The 18,718-nt window shown below is 42.0% G+C and overlaps 1 long non-coding RNA gene across 1 annotated transcript; it reads left to right on the forward strand.

Annotated features, from left to right (window-relative positions):
- Positions 1 to 4,647: 4,647 nt before the first annotated feature.
- Positions 4,648 to 18,620, forward strand: LOC109875191 (uncharacterized). The gene is made up of 6 exons (XR_004206345.1): positions 4,648 to 10,869; positions 11,750 to 11,819; positions 11,996 to 12,220; positions 16,274 to 16,368; positions 16,999 to 17,089; positions 18,157 to 18,620. It is a non-coding gene; the product is annotated as an uncharacterized LOC109875191 (long non-coding RNA).
- The last annotated feature ends 98 nt before the right edge of the window (positions 18,621 to 18,718 follow it).

An 18,718-nucleotide genomic window follows, 5' to 3' on the forward strand; every position in this document is an offset into this window, starting at 1 on the left:
AACACAGGAAACACACACACAGGCACATGCACGCACACATTGGAACACAATGCACAGGCTTCAGCCTCACTAGTCCACAACCAGATTGAGCTGGCTCAGGTGGGGGGCTCAAGGATATGGCATTGAGGTCTGGGATTTCAGATTATGCCCCTGCCTGCCTGCCTCTCTGCTTGAGCCTGTTATTCAGTGTCCATTGTTGAGTAATAGGAATTTGCCCAATTTTAAAATATTGTTTCCATTTAGTCAACTGAAGTGATAATGTTGTCATGTGTTTTTTGGGTGTAGTAATGCAATATTTGAAGGAATCTTGGTTCTGTTTTTTTATTTAGTGTTTGTTTTAAGAAATTATTATTGGGAGCGGAGTATTATTGATGGATTGGGAGTGAAGTACTATTGATGGATTGGGAGTGAAGTACTATTGATGGATTGGGAGTGAAGTATTATTGATGGATTGGGAGCGGAGTATTATTGATGGATTGGGAGCGGAGTATTATTGATGGATTGGGAGTGAAGTACTATTGATGGATTGGGAGTGAAGTATTATTGATGGATTGGGAGCGGAGTACTATTGATGGATTGGGAGACGAGTATTATTGATGGATTGGGAGCGGAGTACTATTGATGGATTGGGAGACGAGTATTATTGATGGATTGGGAGCGGAGTACTATTGATGGATTGGGAGACGAGTATTATTGATGGATTGGGAGCGGAGCTTTCTACAATGTAGAAAATATAAAAAATAAAGAAAAGCCAGTTAATGAGTAAGTGTGTCCAAACTTTTGACTGGTACTGTATGTTAGTGTAATGTAGGCCTAGTCTATAACCCAATGTAGGCCTAGTCTGGCCCAATGGCCCCCTTAAGTCATCTAGCTCAGGGATGGGCAACTGGTGGCCGTCGCAGCCACCCTTTTGTAGGCCCACGAATAAAGCCCTCCCTCCCCCAGAAAAATATATTTGTTATTTTTTTGGAACTCAGTCGTGGTCTCAACTTACTGTTGAGAGTTAGAATAGTAGAATACACAAGCTTCAATTTCGACATTCGGTTGTACATAAGCATTTTTTGTCTGCTAACATTTTTAATACTAGTAAGTTAGTCTAGTGGCAAGCTATCTAAAATTGTAGTAAACATGGTCGGGTTACTGACCGGGGGGCCCCTATTGATTTTGTTAGTCACTTTCACTAAGATATTATATAAAAAACTGCAAATGTTTCTTTCCATTCTATGGCAAACTGTGTAGAATTGCAGGAAATTAACTTTAACATTTATTTTTTTCTCTCCGCTGGCAAGAGGGGGGCCGCTAAGTGTTTTTCTCACAAGGTGGGCCCAACAAAATTTCACTTAGGACCCTCCAAAAGGCTAGGGGCGGCCTGACTGCATGTGTGGGTATGGATGTGGGTTTGCAAACCCGCGAGCCACTCTGGCCCCTCATGATGAGTTCAGATTTTTTTGTTGCCCCCACCCCCATCGAAGTTGCCTGTCCCTGATCTGGCTAAAGGAAGTAGGATGGGTGACCTGAAGACCTTGTACTCAGTCCCCAATATATATGACTCACTCTTCTGTTCAGCTAATTTTCTCTGGTCCTGTTGTTGGATTTATGGACTGTTCCTTTCACATACACACGGGACAGAGGACTCCAGGATTATATTTATGCTCGAAGAAGAAGATGTTTAGTTCCAGTAAATTTGGAATTGAATAAACAAGAAGATTAACTGTTTGCAGAGAGGGAGTGAGGAGGAGAGAGGAGAGGAGGGAGAGGGGAGGACAAGATGGGTGGGAGAAGAGGATGAAGGGGGAGAGGAGGGGAGGGAGGAGAAGGAGGGAGGGAGAGAGAGAGAAGAGGGAGAGGAGAGGAGGAGGAGGGTGGGTATTTTCGCAGTAGAGCAGGGAACACAATGTGCTGCAGGGATCCAGTTACATGCATGTTTATCACACTCTGTGACATGATTGGTGGACTGCACAGAGGAAGGAATCCTGCCTCCACACCTCCTGCCAATGAGGCCTCTCGGCTGTGTTCTTAGTGTGTGGGTCGCTTACTTACTGTGGGGCCTGCCAAGTGGTGTGTGGGTGAGTCAATGTGTGAGGAGGTATGTGTGCTCAATGGATCTTAATTCCTGGAAGAACCCCAGAGTTGCTGAGAATTCCTGTGATTGCTCACAAATTCCCAAAATCAGCCTGTGACTGTTTGAGGAAGTGGTTCTGGAGAAGGCTAAAAAGAGGGGCTGAATGGGGGATAGTTTTAGTTTAGAGGCTGAGTGGGTGGTTGTTTATGTCAAGATGGTAATACCACGAGACTCCTCTCTCTCTCTCTCTCTCTCTCTCACCCCTCTCCCCAACTCTATCTCTATATACTCACTTTAGGTCTTCAGGTTTGAACCTGCTCTGCTGTCGACAAAATTCTAAACTTGTTTTGGCTTAAGTTTTGTGCCACAGTTAACTCTAAAACTGTGACTGTTTAGACTGGCCATTGTGGACAAAGTGAGCTATTCTGGATCAGATTTCAGGTCAATTTTGTTAACATTCAAAAATGAGAAGTGACTGTCAGTTTAAATCAGAGAGTAAGGGGTCTTTTTATTTAGCTCCACCCAAAATTATCAATCTTCCAAATGAATGTAGCTATAAATATGTGTTTGGTAACTAATATGCACTAAGATACACAAATGCACAAATGTCTTGACCACAGCACAAAGACATACTAGCTGTAACAGGAGACATGTCAACACTATATTTAGTGTCACTGTAAACAATGTAATATTAGACTGCTTCTCTGTCCCTGCCTTCATTGTTTGTTTGTTTTTAAATCACAAAAGTCCAGAAGTTGTGGGCGGAGCTAAAAAGTTGGCTGTCAGAAGTATTACAATGTAAACTTACTTTTAATCCATCTGTCTGCTTCATTTCAAGGCATGGTACATGGGGGAGTAGTGAGATAGCTAATGGGCTGGACGATTCTCGTCTCATCACTCATCTTGAAAAAACATGGACTAAAAACTTGGAAATAAATTCCTCCGCCATCATTAACACAATGGAAATGTCTAATTATTTATTATTGAAATATTGATATACAGTTGAAGTCGGGAAGTTTACATACACTTAGGTTGGAGTCATTAAAACTTGTTTTTCAACCACTCCACATATTTCTTGTTAACAAACTATAGTTTTGGCAAGACAGTTAGGACATCTACCTTGTGCAAGGCACAATACATTTTTCAAACAATTGTTTACAGACAGATTATTTCACTTATAATTCACAATTCCAGTGGGTCAGAAGTTTGTAAGTTGACTGTGTCTTTAAACAGCTTGGAAAATTCCAGAAAAGGATATCATGGCTTTAGAAGCTTCTGATAGGCTAATTGACATAATTTGAGTCAATTGGAGGTGTACCTGTGGATGTATTTCAAGGCCTACCTTCAAACTCAGTGCCTCTTTGCTTGACATCATGGGAAAATCAAAAGAAATCAGCCAAGACCTCAGAAAACAAATTGTAGACCTCCACAAGTCTGGTTCATCCTTGGGAGCAATTTCCAAACGACTGAAGGTACCACGTTCATCTGTACAAACAATAGTACGCAAGTATAAACACTATGGGACCACGCAGCTGTCATACCGCTCAGGAGGGAGACGCGTTCTGTCTCCTAGAGATGAACGTACTTGTTGTTCTGGGATTGATTTGCACTTTTCGCACAAAGTGCAAATCAATCCCAGAACAACAGCAAAGGACCTTGTGAAGATGCTGGAGGAAACAGGTACAAAAGTATCTATATCCACAGTAAAAAGTGTCCTATATGTCTATATATCTATATTAGCTGAAAGGCCGCTCAGCTAGGAAGAAGCCACTGGTCCAAAACCATCGTAAAAAGCCAGACTACGGTTTGCAACTGCACATGGGGACAAAGATTGTACTTTTTGGAGAAATGTCCTCTGGTCTGATGAAACAAAAATAGAACTGTTTGGCCATAATGCCGAAGAACACCATCCCAACCGTGAAGCATGGGGGAGGCAGCATCATGTTGTGGGGGTGCTTTGCTGCAGGAGGCACTGGTGCACTTCACAAAATAGATGGCATCATGAGGTAGGAAAATTATGTGGATATATTGAAGCAACATCTCAAGACATCAGTCAGGAAGTCAAAGCTTTGTCGCAAATGGGTCTTCCAAATGTACAATGGCCCCAAGCATACTTCCAAAGTTGTGACAAAATGGCTTAAGGACAACAAAGTCAAGGTATTGGAGTGGCCATCACAAAGCCCTGACCTCCATCCTATAGAACATTTGTGGACAGAACTGAAAAAGCGTGTGCGAACAAGGAGGCCTACAAACTTGACTCAGTTACACCAGCTCTGTCAGGAGGAATGGGCCAAAATTCACTCAACTTATTGTGGGAAGCTTGTGGAAGGCTCCCCGAAACGTTTGACCCAAGTTCAACAATTTAAAGGCAATGCTACCAAATACTAATTGAGTGTATGTAAACTTCTGACCCACTGGGAATATGATGAAAGAAATAAAAGCTGAAATAAATCATTCTCTCTACTATTATTCTGATATTTCACATTCTTAAAATAAAGTGGTGATCCTAACTGACTTAAGACAGGGAATTTTTACTATAATTAAATGTCAGGAAATGTGAAAAACATAGGTTAAATGTATTTCGCTAAGGTGTATGTAAACTTCCGACTTCAACTGTAGCATGGGTGACCAAGGAAAAACAAATTGATACAGTGTTAGGCAACGTGGCAAACAATAATGCAGGCACTAAGGATAGGGGTGTGAACATGTGGATCTGGGCAGAATAGATGTAGTTATTTTTTGTGTGCGTCTTGTAATTGTTGTTCGTATGTGTAAGTTAGTATATGCAGTGTATTTAAAAATATTATTAAAAGAAAATTGTCACAACTATTTTCTGATAAGTATATACTATTATAAATAATGACAGTATAAGCATGGATGATGATTACCTTATTTGCCTTATTGAGTAATTGAAACTTTGCCAAAGAGTGTAGTAGACTGATATTTCTTCTTTGTTTATTGGACTCATCCATTGTCTCCTATACTTGAGTAGGATTTAGATTGGTTATTGTCAATTACCAAACCAGTTAAAACAACACCTTAATTTAATTTACCATTCCCTAGGAAAGTAATGTGATGTGAAGAATGTAGTGAGATATTTTCAGGTCCCTTGAGATGAACACAGACAGACCAATGTTTACCAACACCGTTTATATATCCAATCATGTGACTAGAATGGAAACCAACAGACTCAAAACGTTCCTAATGTCTGGAAAATAAAAATTGAACATTTGTCTGTTACGAGCCTATCCCTTCTCCTCCTCCTCCTCCCCCTATTTTTCCTCCCTCTCTCCTAACGGAGGGCATAGAGCACTAAGAGAAGCAGTCCCCTCCCTGTTGTCTTTAACCTGTCTTTCACCTCCCTCTTAGGACTGGTAAGTACAGGGGCTGTGTCTGGACTTGAAGGGCTGACTCCTATCTCCTTCTGCCAAAACGTACTGCTAACTCATCATATTAACTCCTACTAATTCCTCCTGCGGACTCCTCCTGCTAACTCCCTCTGATATCTCTCTGTTAGTCCTAGTAACTCCTCCTGCTAACTCCCTCTGATATCCCTCTGTTAGTCCTAGTAACTACTCCTGCTAACTCCCTCTGATATCTCTCTGTTAGTCCTAGTAACTCCTCCTGCTAACTCCCTCTGATATCTCTCTGTTAGTCCTAGTAACTCCTCCTGCTAACTCCCTCTGATATCTCTCTGTTAGTCCTAGTAACTCCTCCTGCTAACTCCCTCTGATATCTCTCTGTTAGTCCTAGTAACTACTCCTGCTAACTCCCTCTGATATCTCTCTGTTAGTCCTAGTAACTCCTCCTGCTAACTCCCTCTGATATCTCTCTGTTAGTCCTAGTAACTCCTCCTGCTAACTCCCTCTGATATCTCTCTGTTAGTCCTAGTAACTCCTCCTGCTAACTCCCTCTGATATCTCTCTGTGAGTCCTAGTAACTCCTCCTGCTAACTCCCTCTGATATCTCTCTGTGAGTCCTAGTAACTCCTCCTGCTAACTCCCTCTGATATCTCTCTGTTAGTCCTAGTAACTCCTCCTGCTAACTCCCTCTGATATCTCTCTGTTAGTACTAGTAACTCCTCCTGTTAACTCCCTCTGATATCTCTCTGTTAGTCCTAGTAACTCCTCCTGCTAACTCCCTCTGATATCTCTCTGTGAGTACTAGTAACTCCTCCTGCTAACTCCCTCTGATATTTCTCTGTGAGTCCTAGTAACTCCTCCTGCTAACTCCCTCTGATATCTTTCTGTTAGTCCTAGTAACTCCTCCTGCTAACTCCCTCTGATATCTCTCTGTTAGTCCTAGTAACTCCTCCTGCTAACTCCCTCTGATATCTCTCTGTGAGTCCTAGTAACTCCTCCTGCTAACTCCCTCTGATATCTCTCTGTGAGTCCTAGTAACTCCTCCTGCTAACTCCCTCTGATATCTCTCTGTTAGTCCTAGTAACTCCTCCTGCTAACTCCCTCTGATATCTCTCTGTTAGTCCTAGTAACTCCTCCTGCTAACTCCCTCTGATATCTCTCTGTTAGTCCTAGTAACTCCTCCTGCTAACTCCCTCTGATATCTCTCTGTGAGTCCTAGTAACTCCTCCTGCTAACTCCCTCTGATATCTCTCTGTGAGTCCTAGTAACTCCTCCTGCTAACTCCCTCTGATATCTCTCTGTGAGTCCTAGTAACTCCTCCTGCTAACTCCCTCTGATATCTCTCTGTTAGTACTAGTAACTCCTCCTGCTAACTCCCTCTGATATCTCTCTGTTAGTCCTAGTAACTCCTCCTGCTAACTCCCTCTGATATCTCTCTGTGAGTACTAGTAACTCCTCCTGCTAACTCCCTCTGATATTTCTCTGTGAGTCCTAGTAACTCCTCCTGCTAACTCCCTCTGATATCTCTCTGTTAGTCCTAGTAACTACTCCTGCTAACTCCCTCTGATATCTCTCTGTTAGTCCTAGTAACTACTCCTGCTAACTCCCTCTGATATCTCTCTGTTAGTCCTAGTAACTCCTCCTGCTAACTCCCTCTGATATCCCTCTGTTAGTCCTAGTAACTCCTCCTGCTAACTCCCTCTGATATCTCTCTGTTAGTCCTAGTAACTCCTCCTGCTAACTCCCTCTGATATCTCTCTGTTAGTCCTAGTAACTCCTCCTGCTAACTCCCTCTGATATCCCTCTGTTAGTCCTAGTAACTCCTCCTGCTAACTCCCTCTGATATCCCTCTGTTAGTCCTAGTAACTACTCCTGCTAACTCCCTCTGATATCTCTCTGCTAGTCCTAGTAACTCCTCCTGCTAACGCCCTCTGATATCCCTCTGTTAGTCCTAGTAACTCCTCCTGCTAACTCCCTCTGATATCCCTCTGTTAGTCCTAGTAACTCCTCCTGCTAACTCCCTCTGATATCCCTCTGTTAGTCCTAGTAACTCCTCCTGCTAACTCCCTCTGATATCCCTCTGTTAGTCCTAGTAACTCCTCCTGCTAACTCCCTCTGATATCTCTCTGTTAGTCCTAGTAACTCCTCCTGCTAACTCCCTCTGATATCTCTCTGTTAGTACTAGTAACTCCTCCTGTTAACTCCCTCTGATATCTCTATGTTAGTCCTAGTATCTCCTCCTGCTAACTCCCTCTGATATCTCTCTGTGAGTACTAGTAACTCCTCCTGCTAACTCCCTCTGATATCTCTCTGTGAGTACTAGTAACTCCTCCTGCTAACTCCCTCTGATATCTCTCTGTTAGTATTAGTAACTCCTCCTGCTAACTCCCTCTGATATCTCTCTGTTAGTCCTAGTAACTCCTCCTGCTAACTCCCTCTGATATCTCTCTGTGAGTACTAGTAACTCCTCCTGCTAACTCCCTCTGATATCTCTCTGTTAGTACTAGTATCTCCTCCTGCTAACTCCCTCTGATATCTCTCTGTTAGTCCTAGTAACTCCTCCTGCTAACTCCCTCTGATATCTCTCTGTTAGTACTAGTAACTCCTCCTGCTAACTCCCTCTGATATCTCTCTGTTAGTACTAGTAACTCCTCCTGCTATGTCCTTCTACTCCTAGGTCGCTGGGAGCAGCAGTATGCAGTAGCAGAGCAGCACATCTTGTTTACTAGGCCAAAGGTCCTCTCTCTCAGCAGCCAGCCTGTCAAACCAGCCACCAACTTCACACAATTCAACATAAACCCTATTCACAAAGCAGAGGGTTTGGGTTTGGTTCAAAGCAGTGGTTTGGTTCAAAGCAATGGGTTTGGTTCAGAATGTTGGTTCAATTAATATTATATTCTTACGCCATCACCAACATAAATTATTATATGAATACAGATTATAAATGATAGTCAATGGACTGGCAAACGACAACCTTTTCTTGCAACCCTCAATTGATTTCCCTCTATTCTCCCTGTTCCTATGTGGATTGATCCCAGGCTGTGTGAGCTGGTCCCGGACTGCTAGGGGATGTTCAGTGTGGTCCAGCTCCACACCCTGCCAGGACCTCCTTCACCTCTACACCAGGAGGTCAGAGAGAGTCGCACACACACCTACGGACACAGATTCACACACACACACACACACACAGACACACACATACACACCATCTAATGTAGGCCGTTTCACCTGAACTTCAACTTAGGGCTACAGACTATTGTTAGTCCAAGGTTTGTATTTTCCTGTACACATGTATTTATTAAGATTTTAGTGATTATTTGCGAGTCTCCCTAGCAGGGCCAACACAGCTCTGGACTAAGGCCTGTGATATCTGATATCCGAGCCTGAAGCTAAAGCTACAAAAACAGGAACTGTGAATGATCAATAGCTGCCAAATGTGTCGCCAATATGAAAGCCATGGACAGTTTCCACTGCAATCATTTAACCTATGTACCTCTCATAAGAACTTTCCATCCTGAGTTCAAGATGGCCGCCCACTGATCATCCTGCCATGTCACTGTCCCATGTTTACATGTAAAGTGATACATCATCGGTGCACGCACTGATCCTATGAGTTACTTTCCACAGTCAGGAGCTCAGATTAGTAACAGTTTAGGAACTGGCGTGGGGACATTTAGAGGAGGGGTTAGAGTGCATCCCATAATTTCGCAGGGTGTTGTCTGCAGTCAGCCATGATGGATATATCACCTTCAGGAGCAAAAACAAAGGCCCAATCCCAAATCGACCCCTAAGCCCTGTGCCCATGTGGAGATCTGAGAGGATTGGACAGGTGAAAGCAATACGGTGAAACTTCCACCTAGCCTATCAGAGGTCAAGGTGGTGTGATAACCATATTACGTACACCTGTTAAATCCTCTCAGATCTCCAGAAGTGCATAGGGTTTAGGAGTCAATTTGGGATTGCACCAAACAGATGTAGCCACCATCTTATACTCTGTGCAAAAGAAAACATCCATGTCATATACAATAGCTGGTGTTCAATCTTTTAAAAAGCCTCTCTATCAAGGCTTAAATAAGTGTTATTAATCATTTGTTGGCACTTAAAAACCTCCATATTTTAACCATCATTAAATCAACAATTACATAACGCTGATGTAATGATGTACAGTCAGTTTAAGATAAATGTTAGTGTTGTCCTTGACTCCCCCTTTTCAGCACTCACATACTCCCACATGTAGAAAGCTACAATAACGCTACATTCAGATCTCAGTAACAAAATAACGTGTGAGGTGAGCTCGGTCTTTACCCTGACCTGTTGGACCAGCCTGGGCTGCAGAGCCAGTTATGTACACAGATACCCTGTGATTAGGACCTGGGGAACTGGTTCCTAACAACAGACTGAGTGACAGCATGAGGAGGAATAGCAACGTCAACTCCACCTTTCACACACTGACTAACTGGTGGTCCTGAACTCAAAAAGGACAAGTTTAATTCAGTTTGGTTTTGGGGTGGGGATGCTATCGCTTTTTTTCAGGTTTTGCGACATCCAGACCCTCAGCCATCAAAACTGTCAATTGAAACCAATAGAAGTCATACTTGTTTTTGTGTGTGATTTACATAGGGTGTTTGTTCTAAGTTCCACTTTTCAGTGTGTGTGAGATTGATAGTGATAAAGGGAGGTGTGTGTGTGTATCACACCAGTCTCAGCATGCTTTCTGTTGATTCTGTAAAACTATAAAGTGCCCTACCTTAACAGATCTGTGATTCCATAGAAGTGAAATGAACTGTGATGTTGTTGCACCTCCCTCCCTGTATAGCTTGTACCTCACTGTCTTCTTCATCTTCTCTCTCGCAGGTATAACAGACTCTTACCTGACAGACAATCTGGCCACCTGTGATACCACTCTAATTTATATTGAGAACCCATGGTATTGTGGTTCATTTATGTGAGCATAAGAAACTGCCTATGCAAACTCTCTGTACTGACTGAATTAAAGCTCAGACACACCGGTAGGATTGTCAAACGTTTGCCTGCCGACAGTACTTAGCACCTCTGAACAGTGTCGGGAGTCAATCTCTTTTGTGTTCAAACAGCAAAGACCTTGGAAGTCGACAGCTTTTATCCCCTCTATACCTGCCTCCTACACAACAAACCCTGAGACATACTGCAAGTAACTAGTGACACACACATACACACAGAACTGAAGTCTAACCCAACTCAACAGTTTGAGATGCTTTCGTCTCTCCTCCTTGTTTTTACCTCCCCAACTATTCCTCCAAACGTGTATTGAGTTGTTAACTCCAGATTACACCATTTTCCTTTACTCTGACTCTTTGTTGAACCTGTAGAAATCAAATATGCATTGTTGAAAGTAACTACCTGTTATATGTTTCAGTGTGAGCTGAGCAGCCATCGCTTCAGCTGTCATCCACAAATAAAATGCAGGTACTTTCAAATGCATCTTGGAATTCAATAAGAATGTATAGACATCACTGAGAAACTGTGATCTGTGATATGTATCTTATTAGAGACGTGTAGATGTAAATCAACTGAAGAGTTGACAGGAACATGATCACGTCCTGTTGTGGTGGACAGACGCTGGTGATTTGAACTGGCTGTTGATAAGACAAGAGGCAACAACTGACGTAGAGAGCAGCCTTCACTATCTGTGTGCATACTAAAATATCTACCAGGCATTCTTTTCCATTGATCTGTGAAACCTTTACACTTTGACCTCTGGGAGGGAGAAACAGTAATAGCCCAGAACAAAGTGAGTGGCAAAGTCCAATGCTTTCTGTCTATACCACTCTTTTTCATGCCAGTCATCAAATAAATGAATCAGAGCAACCACACTGAACCAGCAGAGCCTTGTGCTTTTTATTTGACAGTTAGACAGAAATGTGTTTATTCACTAAGACACTTGATAAGTGTCTTACACTGACTAAGGGACTGGAGTCAGCAGTATGTGTGTGTGTGTGTCTATTGAGGCAGCACATAAGGGAGTGCTGCACACTTAGGATTGTATTTTCCAAGTAAGCTCATAGTCTCTCACACCCATTTCTTTCTCTCCCTCCCTGTCTCTCTCTGTGTCTCTCTGTGTGTCTCTCTCTCTCTCTCTCACACTCTCGCTCTGTCTCTATCTCTTGTCTCTCTCTCCCTCCCTGTCTCTCTCTGTCTCTCTCTCTATTAATCTGCAGTAATGAATGATCCCCTCTCCCTTTTCTCTTGTTCTCTTTATTATGATATTGGCTAATATATGAATGATACCCCCTATTCCCATCCCCCACTATATTTCTCACTCTCCACCCATCCCTCTCCCCTCCAGTCTCAATGTAGTGATGTGGGTCAGTCTGCAGCAGCAGCCCGGGGGGTTGCATTCATCTTAATACAGCAAGGTGAGACAACCACATATCACAGTCGTAGTCAGTACACTATCTCAATAAAGAAAATACCAGCAAAGTCAGTGCTAGTAGGAAAAGACAAGTGCCAGGTTGTTGTCATTTATCACCTCCAATGTCAGGTTCAAACTACTTTTTTATGATGCTATGCCATTATTTCTCTCCATGTTCAGGTTTGTGCGTGGATCCTGTGCGTGGAGCAGTCATTTGTGCAGCCTTTGGTATCTGTGTGATGCCCAGATACTGAGAGCACAGTGGGCCCATGGTCACTAGCATTGTCTCAGACCCACTACTTACCTCAGCCTCTACCTCAAGCCCAGCCCAGGCTTTACCATAGCCTGTGAGGCTTGATCCTCTGAGCCCAGAAACACCACCTAACTCTCTTTGCATGTTCTCGGGTCAGTATATATACTGTACACGTCATTCACCTTTGTGGCTTGAAAGTCACGCTGTCTTCCTTTATCAATTAATTTCAGGGTTGGCCCAGATGTTGTTTTGTTACAGAAAGACAAACAGTTGTTCTTTTGAGTGTTTTGTGGCTGTAGCCTATCTGTATGTCTTGCTTTGTGAGAAACAGAAAGGCGTTCTTGTGGTTAGTCGAATGCATTGTGTTCTTCCGCTGTTATTCACAGTTTCCCTCAAGCAGTTGAGCCACTGATTCTGACAACCTTTTAAGGCCCTCCAATATAGCTAGCTGTGGACTGAAGAACAAATCGTTCAAGGAATGTACTTTATAACACTCACACCTTGTTGGTATAAATGCAAAGTCATTTGTGAGTAAAATTTACCTGGTTTGTGTTCTTTTTATTGGATTAATCCAATGTGTTTTGGTATGTGTTTATTGAATGACTTATCAATCAGGACAAGCTGCTCTTTCTCTATTTACTAATGGTAATTAAGAGATAATAGACAAGCTTCCAAGATATGTAACTTTCAAAACACAGAAATCTGGCCATCATGCATAATACGGGCCAGATTTATGATTTGTGAAAGTTACATATCTTGAAAACTTGATTGCTGACATGCAATCAACATATCAACAATGTACTATTTAAACAAATGGCAAAAGATATCATATTTGGGTGGAGTTGTCCTTTAAGTGATCAAATCAAACTAAAGAGTAATGTAAGCCCTTAAGGTACTGGAAACAAATCCATTCACTGTCTGTCTGCACTACAGCCTATTTTATGTGCAAATGTAGGGAAAGTTGAGTAAATCACGACAAGCTGCATCTGTTAACATCCTGTGTCACAGCAGAGATCAAAGGTGAAACTGTGAACCCTCTGGATTAGTTCAGGTCTCCTTCCCTTGTCTTCCATGTTGGATCAAACTGTGAACCCTCTGGATTAGTTCAGGTCTCCTTCCCTTGTCTTCCATGTTGGATCAAACTGTGAACCCTCTGGATTAGTTCAGGTCTCCTTCCCTTGTCTTCCATGTTGGATCAAACTGTGAACCCTCTGGATTAGTTCAGGTCTCCTTCCCTTGTCTTCCATGTTGGATCAAACTGTGAACCCTCTGGATTAGTTCAGGTCTCCTTCCCTTGTCTTCCATGTTGGATCAAACTGTGAACCCTCTGGATTAGTTCAGGTCTCCTTCCCCTGTCTTCCATGTTGGATCAAACTGTGAACCCTCTGGATTAGTTCAGGACTCCTTCCCTTGTCTTCCATGTTGGATCAAACTGTGAACCCTCTGGATTAGTTCAGGTCTCCTTCCCCTGTCTTCCATGTTGGATCAAACTGTGAACCCTCTGGATTAGTTCAGGTCTCCTTCCCCTGTCTTCCATGTTGGATCAAACTGTGAACCCTCTGGATTAGTTCAGGACTCCTTCCCTTGTCTTCCATGTTGGATCAAACTGTGAACCCTCTGGATTAGTTCAGGTCTCCTTCCCCAGTCTTCCATGTTGGATCAAACTGTGAACCCTCTGGATTAGTTCAGGACTCTCTCACTGGTCTTTCATGTTTGATCAGCTGGCAGAATAATACAACAAACACCAATGCCTGAATCACACTACTTACACGAACCTGAACCATGCTGTCCTGGCTCAGATAGTTATTTTTCTTCAAATTGTCCTTTCCAGCACGGTTCCAGCAACTATGGTAACCAGGCCAGCACTGTACAGCTCTGCTTGGCTCTGTAGTATAGAAAAGGGTTTAATATATCTTCATCTACACTCATAAGTACCTTCTAACTTTTGGCAGCTTGCCTTGGCTCTGTGTGAAGGCTCAGAGTTTTTTTTATCAAGTTGGAAATGATCTATGGTGCCTTCAGAAAGTATTCATATCCCTTGACTTATTCCACATTTTGTTGTGTTGAATTCTGAATTCAAAATGTATTAAATGTATTTGTTTTTCACCCATCTACACACAATACCCATAATGACAAAATGAAAACATGTATTTGGAAATGTTAGCACATTTATTGAAAATGAAAAGCAGAAATATCTAATTTACATAAATATTTACACCCACGAGTCAATGCATGTTAGAATCACCTTTGGCAGCTTTGACAGCTCTGAGTCTTTCTGGGTAAGCTGGTCTTGTCCTTTCCAGCACGGTTCCAGCAACTATGGTAACCAGGCCAGCACAGTACAGCTCTGTAGTATAGAAAAGGGTTTAATATGTCTTTATCTACACTCATATACTCGGGCGGCAGGTAGCCTAGTGGTTAAAGCATTGGGCCAGTAACCTGAAAGGTTGCTGGATCAAATCCCCGGGCTGACAAGGGAAAATATATGTTGGTCTGCCCATGAACAAGGCAGTGAACCCACTGTTCCCTGGTAGGCCGTCGTTGTAAATAAGAATTTGTTCTTAACTGACTTGCCTAGTTAAATAAAGCTTTTTTTTAAAAGCGTTGTACAATATTAGCACATTATTCTTTTTATAATTCTTCAAGATCTGCCAAGTTGCTTGTTGATCATTGCTGGACAGCCAAGTCTTGCCATAGATTTTCAAGCAGATTTAAGTCAAAACTGTAACTTGGTTACCAACACCAGTGTACATGATTTTTTATCCTGTACAGGCTTCCTTCTTTGCACTCTGTCATTTTAATTAGTATTGTGGAGTAAATACAATGTTGTTGATCCATCCTCAGTCTGAACCAGGTTTTCCTCTAGGACTTTGCCTGTGCTAATATCCATTCCATAAAAACAATGTACCCTGAAAAACTCCCTAGTCCTTAATGATTACAAGCATACCCATAACATGATGCAGCCACCACTATACTGGAAAATTTGTAAGTTTATTGGATTTGCCCACAACATAACGCTTTATATTCAGGACAAAAAGTGAAATGCTTTTACACATTTTTTGCAGTATTACTTTAGGGCATTGTAAAAATAGGATGCATGTTTTGGAATGTTTTCATTCTGTGCAAGCTTCCTTATTTTCACACTGTCAATTATGTTAGTATTGTGGAGTAACTACAATGTTGTTGATCCATTCTCACTTTTCTCCTATCACAGCCATTAAACTCTGTAACTGTTTTAAAGTCACCATTGGCCTCATGGTGAAATCCCTGAACTGTTTCCTTCTTCTCCGGTAACTGAGTTAGGAAGGATGCCTATATCTTTGTAGTGACTGGGTGTATTGATACACCATCCAAAGTATAATTAATAACTTCACCGTACTCTAAGGGATATTCAATGTCTGCTTTTTTTATTTTACCCTTCTACCAATAGGTGCCCTTCTCTGCGAAGCATTGGAAAACCTCCCTGGTTTTTGTGGATGAATCTGTTTGAAAATCACTGCTTGACTGGGGACCTTACAGATAATTGTATGTGTGGGCTACAGAGATGAGGTAGTCATTCAAAAAAGTTATGTTAAACACTATTATTGCACACAGAGTGAGTCCATGCAACTTATTATGTGACTTGTAAAGCACACTTTTACTCCTGAACATATTTATGCTAGCCATAACAAAGTGGTTGAACACTTATTGACTCAAGACATTTCAGCTTTTACTTTTTAAATAATTTGTACAATTTTCTAAACACATAAGTCCACTGACATTATGGGGTATTGTGTGTAGGCCAGTGATACAACATCTACATTTAATACATTTTTTATTGAGGCTCTAAGATTTTTTTTGGGGGGGGGGAGTCAAGGGGTGTGAATACTTTCTGAAGGCACTGTATCTTACATAAGTTGGTGTGCATGTGTGGTCCCGGCCGCATCTCGGGCCATTAACTGAGAATGTGTCAGTTTGGTTAAGGGAGTAAACGCTTGCTATCCTTATCATCTCACAGATAAGAATTGCATTTTTATTTTCTCACAGAGCTAGTTATATCTTTCGTTTTTAAGCCAAACCACAGTGGAATATTGATAAGATGATTAAACCGCTAAGTCCCAGTTTCCGCCCTTGTTGCTTGCCTATGTGAACCAGGTTGGTCAGTGTGGTGTCCTGTAGTGGTTTGTTTCTCTGGCTGGTACTGATGGTTGTGTTGGTGTTTGCAGGGTGTGATAGTTGGTGTGGATGAGGACATAGCCTACTCCTGGCCAGTCTGCAGCTTATGTGGGAGTGACTGCTTGGAGATGGCACCCCAAAAGCTGTAAGTCTTCAATGCACTTGCTGATAAGCTATAGTAGATAAGCCTAATAAACTGTTTGAATTATTGGTTTACCAATACAATAGAATATAATAACTGAATTTTTCCCAGGGGGGTCTCGGGAACTCGGGATGGCTGGGAAATGTGAAGTCATCATCTGTATTATAACACCTTATGTCTGTGCTGTCTCTAGTCAAGCATTCGATTGTGTGGCTTGTGATTCCCTGGTGAGAGTCTGTGATTTTGAGTTCTAGTTATGTGAATGTGTATTGGCAAATGTCTGTATTTTCAATGTGTGATAGCAGTGTATACGCATATAGTAGCAGAAATTGAAGTATGATCAAATCTAATCTTAATCAAGGTGTGAGCTCAAAACATCATATCACTTTAAGGGTATCCTCATACTTCTGTATTTTCTTACAGTGTCGCTGTCAAATAAAGTCTTTGACTGTATCGTTATGAGAAAGTGAAACTGTCAAAAAATGCTCTGAAATAAAGTCCATGCTTATAATATCTTATAACATTCTTATAATGCATGTGCTGTAATATATGAAGAACTGTAGTTTGATGGACCAGTACAGGCCATTCAAACACATAGTATGGTGACTATTCTCTCTCTCTGCTGTTTTCTAGCTCCAGCAGAGCACCATCATGCCTGTGTGTTACTCTGCAGCCTCTGGCCATGAGGGGAGTTCTCTCTTGCTCACCTGTTACGTAATATACGGTACATTACCTTCCTTTTATTTATGTAGACAGTGCTTATCTCTCAGTTAAGTATGGTTAAGTGCACCAGTACAGCATCTGGATCCTCCCATGTGTCAGAACAAACTCAGTATATTTGCTGACACAGTGACATCATTGTCATCTGTCCAATGTCCCGTAGTTAGACTGTGATAAGAGATCTGTGTCACGTTGGTAACAATGATTTGGAAGACAGGCGCAGGAATGCGTAATAGTTTTTTAAAATTATACCCCATATTACGGTGTGTAAAGGCACGGGGACAAACACCAAACAAACACAGGGTTGAAACCCAAACAAAAGAGCGAGGAGTACCTCAAATAAATACACACACGCACAATGATTAACACACGGGACTAGACCTGTAATCATCTGCGCAATCCACAAGTGCACAAAAGCCCAAAACACACAGTACAGGTACTCACACGCACCAATGTACATTGTAACAATAATGGACAGCACCATGATGAACAAAGGGCACATATATACAAATACAATCAGTGGGAATAGGGGCCAGGTGTGCGCAATGAAAGTTCAGGAGGGATCCGTGACAATCTGTTTAGAACAATGGCCTCACTCACTCACACAGATCAATAGTGTAAGAGAAGCCACGATACTAGTGTCGCTGAAGTTGGCTCTATATTGCCTTCTAATATATAACCACTAGTTTCACCACATACCACCATCAGAGCCATATATCTAAATGTATGGCTCTGACCATCAAGCATTCTTGGTATATTCTTGGCTTACATCCATTATTGAGAATCCGGGCAAGCCAGGTTAACTGAAGTGGATCAGCACCACATACCGTATCCAATACATATATTATCTATTGAATTTTTGCATTGGGTGTTTTCCCCCCACCAATCTAATAATAACAATACTGTGTTTTGTCGTCAGAAACTATATTATACGAGTAGCATTGACATTTGATGGTTAGCTTAGCTCCAACTTTTGTTCTCATTGAGCATGTCTAACTTGTATGTAAGACCATATCCTAAGACTATTGATCCATGGTTAGGTTTTGATTGGCCATGTGCTGGAGTTTCCAGGTTGCAAGATGGAGAATGTGTTGGGGAGGGAGGTGGGCCCCATCAGCGCTTACATCCGTGTGGTCACCAGGAAACCTGCCCCGTGCATCGGCCTGGAAGACATCTGCCTCTGAGGCTGTCAAAGTGGGGAGTGGGACCCCATGAAATACATCTGTAAGACTGAGGCCTCTTCAGCCCAGCCCCACAAGCTCTCTCTGTACAGAATGTGAATAATTGGTGAAAAAATAGATATGTTTGTGTGTTACTGATGGGTTAAGACCCAGGAGCTGACAGCCCAAGGTTAGAACTGATGGACCAGAGAGGAGCAACATATGTCAAACTTGGCCCACGTGGGTCCAACTGGTGACTGTAAAATATACCTGTTTGCTGTAAATAGCCACACGTTTCTCTGTTTCCTTGAATATCTACCTCCTAATATATTTCTGAGGTACTTATACTCTGTCAATAAACATTGTATTATGCTAGTGTATGTGTAGTTATTTTTTCATTTTTTTAAATGATTTGACCTTTTTCTGGTCTTTTATTTAAATAGCCGTGAAAATGTCATTCTACAGAGGTGGCC

This window comes from Oncorhynchus kisutch, linkage group LG30 (genome assembly GCF_002021735.2).
Source record: "Oncorhynchus kisutch isolate 150728-3 linkage group LG30, Okis_V2, whole genome shotgun sequence".
In the NCBI taxonomy this organism is placed as follows: domain Eukaryota; kingdom Metazoa; phylum Chordata; class Actinopteri; order Salmoniformes; family Salmonidae; genus Oncorhynchus; species Oncorhynchus kisutch.